We start from the raw sequence: 18,829 nt of genomic DNA, 5'->3' as shown, positions 1-18,829 counted from the left end.
GACAAGAGGACCAATCATGTTAATGGAACTTGACTCTCGAAATAACGTAAACAAGTGGTAAACAAAATTTATAGGTTAGAGTCATAACCCCTGACAAGATTGACCAATGGGAAAATTGTGGGACGGACTGAGAGACCCTAATAAAAAGTCATGACATGAGGGGAAGAATCAGAACGGAGAGGCAAAAGTTGATGACGTTAGCAGACGCTGTCCGAAGTGCTGAAACTTGAGCTTGCTTCCTGTGAGCCCGAGATTTATTGATGACTGATGACCTGGAGACGAAGACTGATTCGTTGCTGATCTATCTTGGATAGGTAGCTATAACCTGACTGACTAATGAATGCTTTTTCTTTCTAAGTACCAACTGCGCTGTTTTAAATTGTTTTTCTCTTTTAGATAGATTTTTCCAAATTAATGATTTTGACTAAATAGTTTTTTGCATGAAGACCCACACGCTGATGCTAATTCGGAGATAGGTAGTCTGACAAGGGTGACTTAGGGTGACTTAGACTGACTGACTTATATTGCTGAATTATTCGATTGCTCATGAATTGCTATGCTTTGTTTAACGTTGGTTGCATATTAATAAAGTGCTTAGAATTCATTGCTTATGTTGCTAATAAAATTTGGAAATCATGATATCATTGAATAAAGGTTTATGATTAGAATTGTAACTAACAGGGAATAAAACGAACTAACTTTCATATGAGTGATGGTGGTTTTTCAGATTAGATTAGTTAATGGTATTTTAAGTTGATTGGATTGATTTGTTGAAACTGTCTTTTACCCGCTATACTTGACTAGGATACCCTATGCGATCCAGAAGATTTATTGACCTATACGCATCCCCTTGTAAGTTTACTTACTAAGGACAAGGCGCGATAGCAGCATCCACCTCAGGTATGAATGTGCTGGGATTTCCACTCCTATAATTCGGAGGACATCAATGAATACAGCCTTCCAATACCCCTCTATCTTTGGATAGTGGCATAAATGTACATCAATGCCCCTTTCTCATTGCCCTCCCCATGACAGCTCGCATGTGTCGAGAGTGTGTAGCCTTGATAGAGTGTAGTGCCACCTATAAAGGAGTTTCAAATTTGTCTCAAACCTGTTGACAGTGTGAGCACCCCTGCTTACAAACCTCACTATATCCTCCTAATCTTTCGGAGTGGACACCACCCTTAATTGCCTCTCCTAGCCAGACTGAAAGGCCCATTTTTGCAAGAGTTTCACTGCTCCAAGTATCTGGAACACTCTCACCATCAAGAGGGTCTCCTAATCGTATGACTGCATTAGCTTTTTAAAGTTTGTGAGTTCCCTCGTTGCACCTGACTTGGTTGGAGCAGCAATTTCAAAATGCTTCATCGTCCAGGCACAATAGGTGCTGCACATGCCATCTCTGCTGTTTGCTTTTTATAGAGGTAAATTGTTTTAGATAGCTGCCAGCAAACAGATCCATACTACGGTGGGTGATATTCACTCCAGTATGCCCAATCGAACCCCTTTTTCGGCATTCGGGGCAGAAGCACCTATACTCTCTTGAGCCGTTGCATCTATGAGGTAGTTCTTCTTTTTTTGCTGTCCCTGACCAGTGTCTGTACACAAAACCAGACAGATTCTGGTAGATCAGTTGTGGCAGTGATAAACGTAGGGTTTTATTGAAGGTTTGGCGAGCTCTACTCAGCGGAGTATGTACTCTTCTGCCCGAGCATATTACTGCCGTCACATTCAGAGACTTTCGCTTACCTGACAGAGATCTCTGTGCCTTCAGAGGAATGGCTGCCACAGTAGCTCGTCTGAAGGCACTGTTTTGCTGAGCGATGTATCATTCAGCCACCCAGCTAACTGTGTTGCTTTTCAAAACCAAACTCCCAAAGCAGGAGTTTGCTTTTAAAAACCTAATGATCGTTCCCTATGAAACTGTTGATCGTGATATCGATTCAAAGGTACTTTTTTGGACTCTTGTAATGCTGACCACATTTGCATTTGTAATAACATTCATCTCTTTGTTTTTCGTTCTCCTCCTGGCATGTCGCAGTATGGGTACCTTTGGTCGAGGCCCCTCTCTGTGGCATGCTTATGTGTTTGCCTGTTGTGATTTTGATGTGACATTTATTTTGAGTATTGTTTAATGCAACTGATCTTGTACTTGTACCTGGGGTTATACATATAAAAGTGGAATTGCAAATAAATCCTTAAAAAAAGATGTCTCTGACAATCTGGGAGCTTTTTCCAGGGTGTGAGGGTCTTTTTATTTATTTTTATGTTCAAAACTGCAAGGCATTCCAGAACAGTTAAAAAGTACGTCAGAATGCCAACTCTAAATAGCGTGGATGGTCTGAGGTACTTAGGCAGATGGATCGAATTCCATGGGGCACTCAGTGATGCTTTCCGCTGGTGGAGTGATGAAGGGCAATGCCAGCAGATTAATGATGTTTAAGCCTGCTCTAAAAAGAGTGGGCATACTGTCAGTTTAGCATACAGGATCGATACTCCGACACATTTGTGGTGGAGTACCCTCACCACCAAGCTCCAAGTAAGCTCCTTGGTTGATGCCTTTATGGAGACTATGGAGACCACTCTTCCCCTTAAATGGCCATTGAGAAGGAGCCGTCAATCCTCCTTTGATGTGTATGAATTGGACAGTGACAATCTTACACGTGGACCAAAAAGAATGCTCATCCTGCTTTCTTAGTCTTACAGGAGGCAAAATATTGCAAATGTCCTGGATGAGGCATATATCTCCTTTGAGTAGTTTTAGAGCTGGTAAGGTCATGAGTCGCTTGAGTGGCACGCTCAGTCCACTAACATTGAATGATACAAAATTCATAGTCATATGTAATGTTCAAAGCTGCTATATCTTCCGTGGCTGCAACTTCCCTGGCTGACACTGTGGGAGTCGCCTCTCTACTTCTAAGCATAACTTAGCGCAATCATCTCCATGACCACCCCTCTGCACCTCTCAACAAGAAATCTCTACAACCAGAATAGAAATAATGACAGAATTAATTCTCTCTTCCTGTTCAGTGCTTCTAGCTGTACAGGCACTGTCTGCCTTCTTCCTTCTTTTTCCCTTCTCACCCTCTTCAGAGAGTCTTTTCATCCTAAGGCCCATATTTATACTTTTTAATGCAAAACTGCGTTTGCTCAGTTTTGCCTCAAAAGTATAGCACCGGCTTGCAGGACGCCAGCCGGGCACTAAATTTATGGAATGGCGCAATCCGGCGCAAAGGGTGGGCTAGTGTAAAAAAAACATTACGTTAGCTGGGTGGGGGTGGCGGTATGGGAGAAGGGGGTTTTGCACCCAAAATGACTTTAGGCTGGTTAGAGGCAAAAAAACATGTCTCGAACCAGCCTAGTGTCACTGTCTGACATAAAACCATCCATACCACATGACTCCTGCCTTAGAAAAGACAGGAGTCATGCCCACCACCCAAATGGCCAGCACAAGGGACAAGGGTCCCCTGGGCATGGCAGTTGCACCTTGTGCCATGCAGGGGGTCCCAAGTTGGGCCCCTGATGGCATTTTAATTTAAAAAATAAAAATACTCACCTATACTTACTTTACTTACCTGGAATAGGGTCCCCCATCCTCCGGTGTCCCTCTAGTGTGGGTGGGGGTGTTCCTGAGGCTTCAGGAGGGCAGCTGTTGGCCCATTCCATGGTGTTTCACCATGGAAATAGGCCCACAGGTCCCCTAATGCCTGGTTTGACCTAGGCATTAAATAATGGTGCAAGGCAAGCTTTACACCATTATTGAGCCCCTCCTCCCACCCGTGCGTCATTTTAGCACAGGGAATAAATATGGGGCTATGGGGATAGCATCCTTTTTTAGATGGAACTCCTACCTTGCATCTCAATGACACAAGGTATGTTAACGCATCTCAAAAACGGTGTTAACTCCAATTTTTTGACTTTAGACGTGTCTAGTGTCAAAATATAAATATGGAGTTCGTTTTGCACTGAATTTGCGTTAAAAGAATTATGCAAATTCGGTGCAAATGGAGTATAAATATGCCCCTAAATCTTGTATAACCTTCTCGGATTCATGGTTCTGGCAGGCCCTCAACATCTCATTTGATAAAGATTTTGAGTTTGAGAGAGCTCACAGTATTCTCACCAGGCCCTTAGCTCAAAGAAAAAAACCTAAACCCATGATATTTAGACCACTCTGCTACTAACATTCTGAGGAAATCTTAGACTATGTGAGAAAAATTAAAACAATTCACTGGAAAGGATCCAACATTGTGTATTTTGCAAGAATATGCAAAAGCCACCATAACACGTAGGAAAGGATTTCTGGTCCAAAGAGGTGAACTGAGATCGCTTAACATTACCTTCTCATTTGTGCACCCTTCCAAAATGAAAATAGTTAATGAAGGAAAAACTTAGATTTGCAACGAACCAGTTGAGTTAGAAATCCTCACCAAGAACTTGCAGCATTCACAAAGGGACCACTGACTCACGTCATCCATTTCAGGCCTTCGACGATTCATCCTTTGGACCTTCACTCTGAGATACACTGCAAACTGGACCTTTGGTCCGATCTATACTAATAAGTCCACTGGCACCTTCTGTCTCTTTCTAATTCTGCTTAACTCACTGGTAGATAGCCTCTAATATGCTGATACACTCACTCCACCAGTGGGTACCTGTGTTACTGTTAATAAATAGTATTATCTATTACTAGCTGTTCATAATATTGACCTCACTATTTTCTGGCTATCAATACTCACCATACTACTTCTAATGTTATCACACACCTCAGACTAACCACTCGCTAAATACATGTTCAGTGATATGTGGTCTAATATTCACTGAAACCCATGTGCAATCTATTCTGTCATATCGCTCAAGCACTGCTTCCATATCCATCCATATCCATCCCCAACATGTGTACAAAAGTATTATTAGGTCACTGACAGGTATATTATCTACCATTCTGTAGGCCTCACTTTCTAATTGAATCATTCTGAACATTTATTGCTATGTTATGGAACTGTTTTATATATGAAACTTTCATTAACTTTTGCAAATCTAAACCTTTATCATAGACAGTCCTCTATTTGATGTCCCATGCAAACTCGGGCACCTGTTTGCAATTCACATTCCCAATAGTTAATGCTATATTAGAAAGTGGTTTTCTTTCAAATTGATGGCGCAACTTCGGATTACAAAATAGTTGTTATAATGTTAGAATGCTGCACAATATATTCTGTCAAATATCAATATTATATTATTGTGCTTGAATATTCACTTATTTATTCCATAAGAGCTCTCCAGGTAGGTTGTGAGCTCTTAACAACAGACACCTCAGGCCTCCACTGTTCTTTTTATCTAGTGGGGTGGGGACGTGGTGGGGGGGTTGGGATTTCTGAGTTTGGCCTTTTCATTTTGTCACTCTTTCTTTTTTAACCTTCCTTTATACCTTTCCTGTCCTTTACTCCTGTCCTCTTTTGGGAGTAGCTTTGTTGGATCCCGGAACAGAGTTTGGGAAAGTCTTAAGCATACCCCTAAAGAAATGGCTTTCTAAATCTTCTGGAACAAGAAGAAAGTCTGTCGCAAAGGTAGTAATAATGACTGCTCAACTACTGTTAGTTCACACACCAATATTATTTCCCCAGACACTCACTGAAAATTATGGGGGTGATTCTAACTTCGGCGGGCGGCGGAGGCCGCCCGCCAAAGTTCCCCCACCAAAATACCGCTCCGCGGTCGAAAGGCCGCTGAGGGTATTTTGGGATTTGCCCCGGGCTGGCGGGCGGCCGCCAAAAGGCCGCCCGCCAGCCCAGGGCAAATCAACCTTCCCACGAGGACGCCGGCTCAGAATTGAGCCGGCGTAGTGGGAAGGTGCGACGGGTGCAGTGGCACCCGTCGCGTATTTCAGTGTCTGCATAGAAGACACTGAAATACTTTGTGGGGCCCTCTTACGGGGGCCCCTGCAGTGCCCATGCCATTGGCATGGGCACTGCAGGGGCCCCCAGGGGCCCCGCGGCACCCCCTACCGCCACAGGATGGCGGTAGGGGGTGTCAGAATCCCCATGGCGGCGGAGCGCGCTCCGCCGCCATGGAGGATTCTGCAGGGCAGCGGGAAACCGGCGGGAGACCGCCGGTTTCCCGCATCTGACCGCGGCCGAACCGCCGCGGTCAGAATGCCCTGCGGGGCACCGCCGGTCTGTCGGCGGTGCTCCCGCCGACCCTGGCCCCGGCAGTCAGATGACCCCCTATGTCTCTGAATACTAACAGCCTCAATCATGCAATCAAAAGGATGACAATCTCAGATTACTGCCTTAAACTCAAAAGGAAAAAAGAACAGATGATGGACGGAATGTTGAACAATGCTTGTTCTTTTTGCAGTTGTTGCCTTAAGTGGCACGGGTATGCCTAGACGTGGGTCCCATGCTCCCCATGCCACTGGAGTCAAGCTAGCCTGGCTGAGGAGGAGGTGATAGCCTGAAACCTACCCCAGGATGCTTGTTTCAGTCCAGGGAAGACCTGGCCTAGCAGTTCAGGCTGGACTGTTCCCATGGGGAACAGGGTTAAGACTGATTTGCATATGGCTGGGTCCAAACTGGAATGACATGGGTAGCAAAAAACGATGGATTTAGGCCCAAATCTCTGTACTGGGGGTGAATGTTTTACATTGTTCAGCATTCTGTCCATCACTTGTTCTTTTTGCAATCAAACTCAAAAGGGACATTAATCTCCTACAAGAAACAAGAATTGGGTACATGTAGGCCTGAATTATGCAGAACTCTTGGAGCAAGAGTACATCTGTTTCCCAGCAAACAAAAGGAAAAAGGGTGTCCTAATGTTTACATCAAAGAAAGCAGGGGTCTTGGTCACTGAGTCCTTCCATGACAATTAAGGAAGATGGCCAATTTCTAAACTTACTGAAGATGGTTTAGACTTTTACATGGTTAACATTTATGCCCCGATGGCCGAATACTCTCAGTTCTGGATGGGTCTAAAAAAGAAAAACTTTGAATTGCCAAATGATAGCAGTATGCTAGAGGGAAGCGACTTCAATCTCCATTCGAACATAACGTTTGACAGAATCTCATCTTGTAATTATAGACCAAAGAGCTCACATACTAAAGTGAGACAACTAGCCAAAATGAACAACCTTAATATTTGATGTGTTTATAAACTGACAAGTAGCAAAGTTTCCTTCTACTCTCATCCTCCAAACACACTAATGAAAATAGGTTACTTGCGAACTAACACACTAGGCCCCAAGGCAGCTACCCCTAAATTTGAACCCATTCTGGTCTTCCATCATGCTTGTGTACCCCTTGATGTAGAGACCACCAAACCCTAAACATTTTGAGAATGAATGAAGAGGTACTAAGTGATCCTGGGATGACCTAATTATGTCATCCATCATAAATTACTACATAGAAAATAAAACACCAGACCTTTCCTTGAATCTTCTGAGCAATGCTATTAAGGTGACCATAAGAGGAGTAATGACAGGTATCATGCCTAGGAACAACAAGGTAATTAATTTGAAGCGCAATACCCTTGAGCTAGAAATTAAGAAACTGGAAAACAAATTAACATGCACTCAAGACATAGTCAGCTTATACAAAGTAGGCCCCCCTAAAATATGAATACAACAAAATACTTGGTGAAAGAGCCCACAAATGGGTTAACAACACTGACGTTAGGAACATCCTTGAACAAAATGAAGCTGGAGGTCCATCGCCAATTAGCTTCTTGCCAAAAGTTGCAAATCATAGGCTGCTGCAATCAAAGACAAGTCCAGCACTACACAGACACAAAAAGCAACCTGAGCTGCTTCTGCAGATTCTATTTTAATCTTTATAACCATGACAAATTACATGCACCTGAAAATTGTCCAAACTATCTTAAAAATTTGAAACTGTCTTCACAAAACAATAAATTAAATACAGAGCTAAACAAAGTGAAGGAAAAATCACAAATAATAAAAGCCAAACAGTCTCTAAAAGATGTCAAAGCTCCAGTGGTAAAGCACAACAGGGCCCGCATAGAGCCTCCATTTTAGATCACACATTTTAAATTAGCCTTTCTTTCTGAAGGTCATTTTAACTTGGTTTTTCACTTATGTGATAAGGTACTGAGAAGAAATTGTCCATGCAGCTTTTTCCTTGGAAGCATTGCAGCCATGCAGTCTGTACACTCTGTCCACGACTAGGCACACAGAAAGCAGTGCCCTTGTATTATGACTGTCCATTGGAAACAGCTCCTTACTTGCAGACATATCAGTGCATCATCTCATCTCTGTACCTCTGACACTGTGCAATATGAATGGTGTTTTTGTTATAAAAAAACTGTCTTTTGCTACATTTAGCAGAATAGCACTTCTGCTGGGATGAACGCGGTGCACTGTGATCGAGAAGCAGCCTTGCTGACGCTAACCTCCATCATGAAAAAGACGATAGCCTGCACTACACCAGACAGGCTTCCCAACTTCCCGGTACATCTTACCCAGCTATCAGTTGTTTGGCTGTCCCAACTGATCTGGCAGAGGGTACTCCTGCTATCCTCTCGAAAGTGTAAGTAGTAAAAGATAGAAATGTGCCAACACAGTAACACTGTAATGGTTGAACTCTTTATCTTTCTCACCATTTTTGTAATGCTGGTTACCATACTTTGTTTTGTCTGCCTAATAATTTCAGCGCATGCTTTTTATGCAAGAATACAATTGTTGTAATAAATGTTTGAGACATTTTCGTATTTTCTTGTATCTTATCTTTGGTATGCAGAGTGACAACGAAAGGGTGGATCTGTTCCCACAATTTCCTTGGGAAGCTGAGTAGTCATGTTTGAGGATGCAGATACCATCTGCTAACCTGGTAAGTTTAGGGATTCAGATGGGGCACTGTGAACTAGCTAGGGGACCATGTAAGCATTTCCTGATGTTAAAGATGGACTGCGTCCCTATATTCCGACGTTGATGTAGACCTGATACACAGTTCTACTTAACTTGTTGGAACTGTGTAATACTCCAGGCTCAGATAGCGTCCATGTGTCTTCTACACAATCTGTTAAAACACATTACTAGCTCACAAGAACAACTGTACACCCACTTTTGGAATCCAGCAGGACCGCCTCCAAAGGTAACATTGAAAGTGAACCATAAACACAAAAAATGGCCTTGCCTGAGGCTGGAAATGGTTCTACCAACCGTAATACATCCCAAACAAACAGGTGTTGAGAAGAGAAGATAAGCCTCAGATAATATCAGACTATGTTGATATATTTTGGAAAGGTACATATTATTATCCTCTCCACGATAGCCCAAACCATTGGACGCAGAGCATTCCTTTGACAAAGTCTCTTGGACCTTCCTGCGCTCAGTGCTAGGCAATTTTAACCTTGGGTCCTCTTTAAGACATATGGCAATGGCTCTTTATATACAACCCTCAGACTGTTTCAGAGATAATGGTCATCTATCAGAGAAATGTAGTTTATCACAAAGTATTTGACAAAGGTGCCCCATTTTGCCACTACTATTCTTACTCGCTATTCCACCTCTACAAACTACCAACCACTCAAGTTCAAATATCAAACAGATACCATTTCCCTGAACAGCACAAAATGTTGCGGGTTATGCAGATGATAACCTGGTGTTCTCCAAAGATGTGTAGCTAGCTACCCCCAGATGTTTCAGAATACTTGCTAAATCATGAGAAGACTGAAATAATCCCCTAAATAATTGCAGCAAGGTGGCAGTATTATGTGGTATGACGGGGAGTCTTACCAGATAATACTATCACATTACCCAGTAGTGTACTTTGGGTTCACACCAGCAAACCTTAACTCAGTCCTGGTAGTGTGGCAAAGAACAGTCAGGCTACTTAGAGGAACGTGTGAAGCATTTCACAGTACCAACATGGACGATAAGTAAATGACACGACTCGAAAGAAATCCAACAACAATTTAGAAAAATAAAAGCAGATTTTTATAAGAATTTAGACATCACAACAAACTTTGTATCATACATATGACTGGAGTTGTGAATTTTAGAAGCTTTAGAAAATACTGTATTTCTTGCAGACAAATGATTACCTCTGAAGTCAATGGGGAAAATCAAAGTGTGCACTCGGGCACTTGCAGAGGGAGTTCCTTGGAACCCACCTGGACTTAAGGTTTTGGGGGGCCCTAGACCAAAGGTCAACAGTCAGTGTCGTCTTACCTTACACCCAGGGTGTCCGGGTACATAGGTGCTTTGGCTGTCCTTGGTGCTGACGGGTCCGCGGCGGTTGTCAAGCTTGCACCACTTGACAAACGGGTACTTGGGAGTGGACACATGCTCTACCCTTTGGATCTAGAAGTCTTTGGGGGGGCAGAACTAAGAATTAACAGTTGGAACTTCACCACCGCGTCCGGTGGCTCTCGGTGCAGAAGTGACTTTTAGCTGTCAGTCAAGGGAGCTGGTCACACCAAAGACAATTTGCTGCTCCGCTCCAGGTCACTCTCTTCAGGATGCAGAATCACAGGAGCAGGGTGGTTACCAACATCAGGCTTTATGCTGGGGGTCTGCTCTGGAGTTGCTGATGTCCGAGTGTCCGTCGGTTTCCGGATTTGCGACAAACAAGCCTTGGTTGCTGCAAAGGTGGACCGCTGGCACTTTGACGACGGGAGGTCGTCTGGAAGGGAATAGAGGCTTGAAACTTTGCAGAGATCTCCTCACTCATACTCTTTGGATGCTGGACACTGAATTTCTTTAGACTCACTCACATGGAGCCTGTTGGGTCGCACTTCTTCGACTTCAGCACAGTGTTTACTCCTGCAAGTTGCAGGGGACTGGTACCACCAGTCAAAGGAGTCTTGCTTGGCTTCCCGGTGTCCACAGGGGTCCCTCTTGCTGGGACCAACAAGCTTTCACCCCGGCACACGTGGGTCACTCAGTTCCAGTGGTGGTCTCCTTAGGTCACTTCTGTGTTCTCTTTTCGTGCTGCGGCTGGAGTGCAGGTCCTGTTGTCGGTGACAATGTCTTTTTTGTGCTTCTTCTGCTTTTCAAGTAAGAACTTAGGGTCTGGTGTCAAAGGAGCCACTTCATTTCTAGTTTAGGGGTGTTAATGGTGTGGGAACAGTGTCTGTAGTTGCAGAGGCTTAAGATAGCCCACCAAAATAGTAGAGAGAGCTTGATAACTTTGTGGGCTCTCTCTAAGGATGCCACCAGGGCACAGGCTATTTAATCTAGGCACAGGCATCATGCTCAGGGTTGAAAAGCAAGTTGTTTGATACCAAACACGGGGGTTGGTTGGGCCATCATGGAGCTGGACATCTGGGAACTACCTAGGTGCCAGTCCCTGTTATCCTATGGACTGCTGGTTACTCATGGTAGCATTACATTTTAAATACTATCACGGGTCATATATGCTCCTGCATATATGTCCACACCCACAGTACAGTGCACCCTGCCTCCTGGGCTATACCTTAGGTAGCTGACCTGTCTTATGGGCTGTCAAGGGACTCTGACTGCACTTAGTGTGGGCAGTATCACACTCAAGCAGCAGGCTGCATACGCAGTCTGACATGGCAGCTCTGCAGTCTCACTTTTACTGGGGTCACCCAGAGAGGCATAATCAGTGGTGCGGCCCTGGTGACCCCTTTACCACCCTTGCCAGTGATATCAATTACTAGAGACTTACAGGGGTGATAAAGTCTTTGCCAATTGCCCTATGCAATTCAAAATACAGTTTAAGGGAAGGCGCATTGGTGCTGAGGGATGGTTAGCAGGCCTCAGCACACCGACAGGTAAAAAATGACAGCATCAAGCAGCAGAAAGTGGGGGGTAACCATCCAAAAAGGCACTTTACAACAATAGCTTATGCCCCTAGGTCACAGTCAAAAACACAAGTAATAAATGCTAACTTCAGAACTGAAATAACTTGGAACAGCCTCAGGACTCCTACTCATATAATGTGTAAAAAAAAGGCTTGAAGACTCAAGAAGACATACTGAAAACACCCCTTTACACCAAAATCAAGAACCTAACTGCATCCTGGTCACCTAAGTTGATATCATGACTCTGTGGAGAGCTGTGTGGAGAAATAGGTCTCAAACGCTAGTCTACCAAACTCTACCCAGTAAAAAACATAAGTAAAGAATAGGAAATCTTGCGCCTACTGGCTTGGAATGAGGAAAATAGGGTAAGAGAGAAGAAACACCCTGGCACAGATGGTATGTCTCTTAGCAGTTCATTGGTACATCTCTGTTTAAGGCTGTCTTGTACCAGTGCCTTAAGGGTCACCCACACCACAGTTTCTTCTGGTTTGACTGAACAAACAAGACAGATGTAAAAAATCTGGAAATGGTGTAATCTTTAACATAATACAATCCTATTCCCCTTCCACCTTTCCTGATACTCAGCAGACAATGCAGCGACCAAGAACAGAGACCTTCCCTGAGTCTGGGAGCACCAGGAGATGTTGAAGAATGTCACATGCATCTAATGAAGTGGGAATACAGATTCAGATGGGAATAGATCTGTTGAAATATGCATCTCAAAAGGGAGGAACAAACAATAGTGACGGATATGTGAAGTGGTGAATGAACTGTGTGAACAAGAAACATGCAACTTACAAGTTGTTTGGTAATGTGTAACAGTCTGTGTGCTGCTTAAATTAGCTGGGAAACAGTCCTTCCATTGACCTAATTGCTTGCTGTCTTCTGCTTGACCTGGAAGCCCCAGCTCCTGTATATGAGCCCCAGCCACTTGTGAACCAGTCTCCACAGTCTCCATGACTCTAAACAATTCTGCCTGCCAATACTACTCTGAATCCTTCCATGAGACATGACAGTCTATTACCTAGTTGAGTAGAACAGAATGCAGTAAGATAACGATTTTGCTCCAAATTAACTTTATCACAAGCAAGTTACCCCAGAGAGAAATAAAAATGAAAGAAAGAAATAAAAAAGCCAGAATCTCTCTTGCTAACCTTATAATACATAAAATAAACGTAGGTCTTGATGTACCTTATTGCCTAAATTATAAAATTGGCTTCCTAGGGAGACAAGCCTCTTGGAGAGTACAGCCAGATAAAATTGACTTACCCCTTTGGGAGGAAATCAAAGTTGATCTATTAAAACCTCTCTCTCTCTTTTATTAACAATTTAACGATGGACAGCATCAAGGTCTCCCACTTACACAACATATTAAAAAAACACTATAGTAACTCAAAGCTCTGGACAAAAAAATAAAATAAATATGGGAATCTGTATTAGCCTTGTAATGGTTTAATCTACAAATCATGATAGATGGAACAAAGAAGACCTGCTGTGTGGAGAAAGGAATCCTACATATTAAAGATTAGGACTTCCCCAGAATTTTTATAACAAGACCGGAGGCTCATATTATGCTTATCTTTTCTTGCTTTAATCGAATAGCAGCCACAGTCAAGAAAAGTTAAATCAATCCCAAGGTCAAGCGAACAAGCAGCCAATGGGAAAAAACAGAATATACGATGCACCAATCAGACACAGGCATCCATGCAAGGTATACCCATCATGACCGCAAGCAGCCCTCTTTTCTTGCTGCTCGCAATCAAGATAAGTATATTTTCCAGTACATACTAAATATTATCCTTATGTCGTATTTTTAAAGCGTGTGTTTGCTGATTTAATGTATATTTGGTGTGTTTCTTACGTTGTTTGTTTACTCTTTGTCGCGTCTGCGACGTTATTCTGAAGTTTCAGGCTCCCCCCACCCCGCCCGTTACCTGTTGGTGCTGGCCTTAACGGCTCTTGCCTGCTACGTGCATCTCTCAAGGACGCGCTGTCTCCTTTCTCTCACTCAGAGCGCGATCCGCTGCCTCCTTCCATTCCCTCAGGGCGTGTCGGTTACGTTTCTTGCCACGCCTTCCTGAGGTGTTTTCAGCAACTATCAGGGGGCCCTCGACGGCGGAACTTTCTTTCGCCAATGTAGCCTTCTGGATACGTTGTTGGCATTTCCTGGGTGGGTGCGGCCTTCCTTTGGCCTGTCACGCCCCTCTTCACCATTTACAATAGCTTGCTCCTCCTTTCCTGACTGAAAACCTCCTCCTATAAAACTCCCCTTACTATTTTAGCCCTTTACTTACCAAAATGGATTTTTCTTCATTTTTAAATGAATCCATTGACAGTGAAGAGGAGTTTAAAAGCAAATTGAATACATTTATTCACTCCTCTGTTGCTAAGGTGGTGTCAGCCTCAATGTGCTAGGTTTCCAAACAATTGGAGAATACTGTGTCATCTTTTATGTCACAATTTAATCTGGCCCTATCGGCGGGGGAAAGCAGAAAGCACAAAGCTGCCAAGGAAAGCTGCTCAAAATACTCAATCTAAATCTAATCCTGCGCTTTTGGATGGTGAATCTGCCACACAATTGATATAGGACGACGTTCCTCACAGGCCTTCTAATCAGGAGAGGAAAACTTCAGGCATTAAAAGTCTAAAACCAAACACTAACTATCTCCTGCCCAAAAGATTGTGATTTCCACTATAAAAGATACAGACGACGATCTGGATGATCCTGTCTCAGACGATGATACGGATGACATGCATAATTCCAATTTCTGATGGGGACCCCTTCCTAAAAAACTAAAATGTTCTCCATTGGTTGATCCTTTTGATTCCAAAACTATTCTAGACTCAGAGGGCAATCCCATATTCGATCCCAAACTGATCCACCATCCTAACTCCATGGAGTGGCTACCCTCAGAACCATGTGGGAGATTATATCACTGCAAAACTACACTTGCCATTGGACAAGCAAGTCAGATATCAGCTACGTTCCAAATGCCCCAGACTGTCTTTACCTCTACATATAACTTCCACTCCTGTCATTGACTCTTCCATGATTACTTTCTTTACCAAATTCGGAAAAGACCCCCGCAAAGGGGTTGACAGAGTTTGGTCTGTCTGCCGAGACAAAATGTTGAATATTGTTGGTCCTCTATCCCGCATATTTGACATGGCAGAAATAGCAAGACTGGGGAGTAACGCTATTGATCCAGAGGAATTATCTTTATGGATCCAGCGAGCTTTCTGTCTTTTAGGAAATGGGAACTCGGCCATAACACACAAGAGGCGCAAAGGCTTACTCCTTAAGCTGGATTTGAAATTAGCCAACCTAGCTGTTATGGAACCAGGGCCTAAAGCTGATGGTTTATTGTTTGGACATTCCTTCATCAAGGAACTCAGCAAGTATGTCACTATGTTTGCATCCCTGGACAAGCCTCAACAGTCTCCTAAAAAGGTATTCAGCAATCGTGTTTTTGCCAGGGTTAGTAGAGGAAGGAGTCACTTTACCGGCCGCTTTGCCAGATCTCAAGGCTACAGAGGCTCCTCCAATGCTTCCCAACAGGAATATCATCCACAGTTCTACTCCCAAAGAACAAGAAGCTTCAGAGGTTGAAATCAGCAGAAATTCGGATCCCATCACCCCACAAGTAAGTGTCCCTTTTGGCCATCTTTCCATGGGGTTGTTTAAAAAAAATTCTCAATAGCTGGAAAACATTACTTCCGGTCCGTTGGTTCTAGATACTTGTCCCTTTTTGCCATCTTTCCATAGGGGGCTGTTTAAAAAATGTTCTCCACAGATGGACAGACATTACTTCCGGTCCGTGGGTTCTAGATACGGTTCAGGGTTATTCCATAGAATTGTGCAAAAAACCTTTTCAAACGTCTCTTCCCTTTACTCTACCTTTCTCCACGAGTATGTCCTCTCTAATTTCACAGGAAATTCAAATGCTCCTTCACAAACACACAATTCAAACAACCCATCGACATCCAATGGGGTTCTTAAGTTCTATCTTTCTGGTTCAAAAAAAAGAACAAGAAAATGAGACCGGTCATAAAGTTAAAACAGTTCAACCAATTTGTGGTATATCGACACTTCAAAATGGAGGCTATTTTGCATCATTTCAGTGGCAGAATCAAACTTATCAATTCTCCTGTCTTCCTTTTGGTCACTCATCAGCCCCTTGGTGTTTTACTAAATTAATGAAACCTGTGGTGGCTCATCTCAGAGCCCAGAGCATCAGATTAATAATCTAGCTGGACGACATCCTCTTAATGAGTCACAACCTTCATACTCTTAACAAACAACTCCAATATACCTCTTCTCTCCTTTCGAACCTAGGCTTCATAGTAAACAAAGAAAAGTCTATCCTCAGTCCTTCTTAAGTCATAGAGTTTCTAGGTTTTCTAGTAAATTCAACAGAAGCTACTCTTCATCTGCCCCAGTTGAAGGTAAATGCTATAATATCAGATATAACCCAATCTTTACGCCTTCCTTCTCTCTCCCTCAGGTCTCTTGCAAGGATTGTAGGTCTACTTTCTTCTTCAATTCAAGCAATTTTTCCAGCTCCTTTCCATTATCGGGCCCTTCAGAGATTGAAAATTCGCCACCTCCGCAAGGGTCTTGCTTATTCAGATTCCATCCCCCTGGATCAAGAATCCCGTATAGAACTTCAATGGTGGCTAGATCACCTGGACGCTTGGAACGGCAAGACTATCTTTGCATCAGCCTCAAATCCTGTGTTAGATTCCGATGCAAGCCTAACAGGTTGGGGCACAAGATGTGGACAAATATTGATTGGAGGTACATGGTCTCTACAGCAGTCTTCATTGCACATCATTTGTTTAGAGATGATTGCAGGCTCCTTTGCAATCAAAAGCTTTGCAAAGAACAAGGTTCAGTGTTCTATCCTTCTAAGGATAGACAATCTCTCGGCTGTCACGTATAGCAATCATCTTGGCGGTACCAAATCCAAACCATTAGCAGAACTAGCGAAAAGCTTCTGGGAGTTCTGCCTCCAAAACAAAATATCTGTTCAGGAGGAATACTTACCAGGAGAACTCAATGCAATAGCGGGTTGATACCCCCGCCACTTGCACAACGCCAGCGATTAGGAACTTCATTAATCTGTCTTCCATGCCATTTCCTAGATATGGGGCCCTCTACACATAGATCTCTTTGCGTCTTGCCTGAACTCTCAACTTCCTCAATTTTTCAGTTAGAGACCTGATCCTCTAGCCTCAGCAACAGATGCCTTTCTGCAGGACTGGTACGGGTCAACAAATTATTCCCTCTCTTTCTGATGATCAACAGGATATTCGCCCAGGTGCGACAACAAAAAGCCATCTTGGTCTTGGTGGTTCCCTTCTGGCAATCACAGGGTTAGTATCCTACCCTCCTAGAGCTAGCAATGGACTTCCCAAATCTTCTCCCCTACTTTACCGATCTTCTCCTCAACCCTCAGGGTCTTCCTCACGACCTTGTCCTCAACAACACACTTCATCTTTCAGCCTGGAAGGTAACGGGTCTTCCTTCTCTTATCCAGGAATTTAGGCTGAAGCTTCAAACTATATCAGCAAGTCATGGGCTCCAGGCACAACAAAGGAATATAAATCAGCCTGGTGCATTTGGCTGGTGTTTGGGAAAATCTTGCAATCCCTTTTTAGCAGATATCTCTCTAATTGCCAACTTTGTGGCATTTCAAGCCAGTTCAGGCAAATCATATATAACAATCAACCTCTATCATTCGGCCATCTCTATAACGGCAAGCCTGTCGGTGAACACCATCTTATACGCCGTCTGTTAAATTTTCTAAACGCCCTATTCCTAAATACAGTGAATTATGGGATGTTAATCTTGTTCTACAATTATTTTTGTCCTGGCCTGATAATGATTCGTTATCTCTCAAAATGTTTTCGGCTAAATTAACAATGTTATTTATGTTTGATTACTATAAAACGACTTTCAGATGTAAAGGCTTTAGATATTTTGGCCCGTCATTTCACTCCTAATGGTATTCTTTTTAATGTTACAAGATGCACTAAAACTAACATTTCTACTGTCTTTTATCCTTTTTTCCCCAATCAACACAAACAGTCTGTTGGAAATTGCCTAAAATCTTATGAATGTAGAATTCTCCATCTCAGAATGTCCTCTGTTACCCAACTCCTTGTATCCTTCAGAAAATCCCACAAATATGTTTAGTCTCCCACTCTAACTTGATGGGTTAGATGGGTTATGTCCCTAGCGGGTATCAATATGTCCAAATTTGGAGCCCATTTTACCCGTGGGGCCATGGCTTCCTAAGCCTTTTGGGCAGGTTCCCGGTTAGAGGACATTCTGAGATCGGCCAATTGGTCTATGCTTCATAATAGGTGCTGATGACTCAGTCCATAACAGCACTTTTCATCTTAACTCAATCAAGAGATTATGGAAAACACCAGACCTATAGCTACAAAACTCCAAAACATGATAGCCATCATGGCACACAATGTACCATTAACCCCTTGCCTACCACTATAACTATAGTACATTTACACGTAGTCCTATACTAATCGAGTTTATAAATATGTCCACTGCCTTCCTCATGCTCCTATATCTGTCTCTTCTTTTTAGGTTGCAGCCTACCATACAGTGCAGATGTCTGGTTTGCTAAAGACATTGTAGGGACTTTCAGAAAGTTGACCTACGAATGCATTTCACTTGTTGATTACCGTTGGCTTTGTGGTTGGTAACTCACATTTTCTGGCTCTCCATTTGCTGTCTTTATTCACTTCAGGCTCTTCAGATTCAGTTCACCCCACCATGCTCACCCCTCCGCTCTGTTAGCTAAACTGTGTTTTCTGTATTCTTCCACAAAAGTGCTTTCTGTTAACAGGCCTTTCCATTCTGTTCTTATCTCGTCACATTTGCTGTGTAATCAAAGTCCGAGGTCAAAAGTCAGGTGCTGCCTCCCAACGGTGCTTGTTTATTTTTCTTTCTCTAACTTCAAAATTAGAGGGTTTATGTGACAATCTTGCTGGATACTGGGGGTAGGAAAGAGCTTGTTTC

This window comes from Pleurodeles waltl, chromosome 3_1 (assembly GCF_031143425.1).
Source record: "Pleurodeles waltl isolate 20211129_DDA chromosome 3_1, aPleWal1.hap1.20221129, whole genome shotgun sequence".
NCBI classification, from domain to species: Eukaryota; Metazoa; Chordata; class Amphibia; order Caudata; family Salamandridae; genus Pleurodeles; species Pleurodeles waltl.
The sequence above is the reverse complement of the archived record's forward strand: the minus strand, read 5'-3'. Positions refer to the sequence as shown.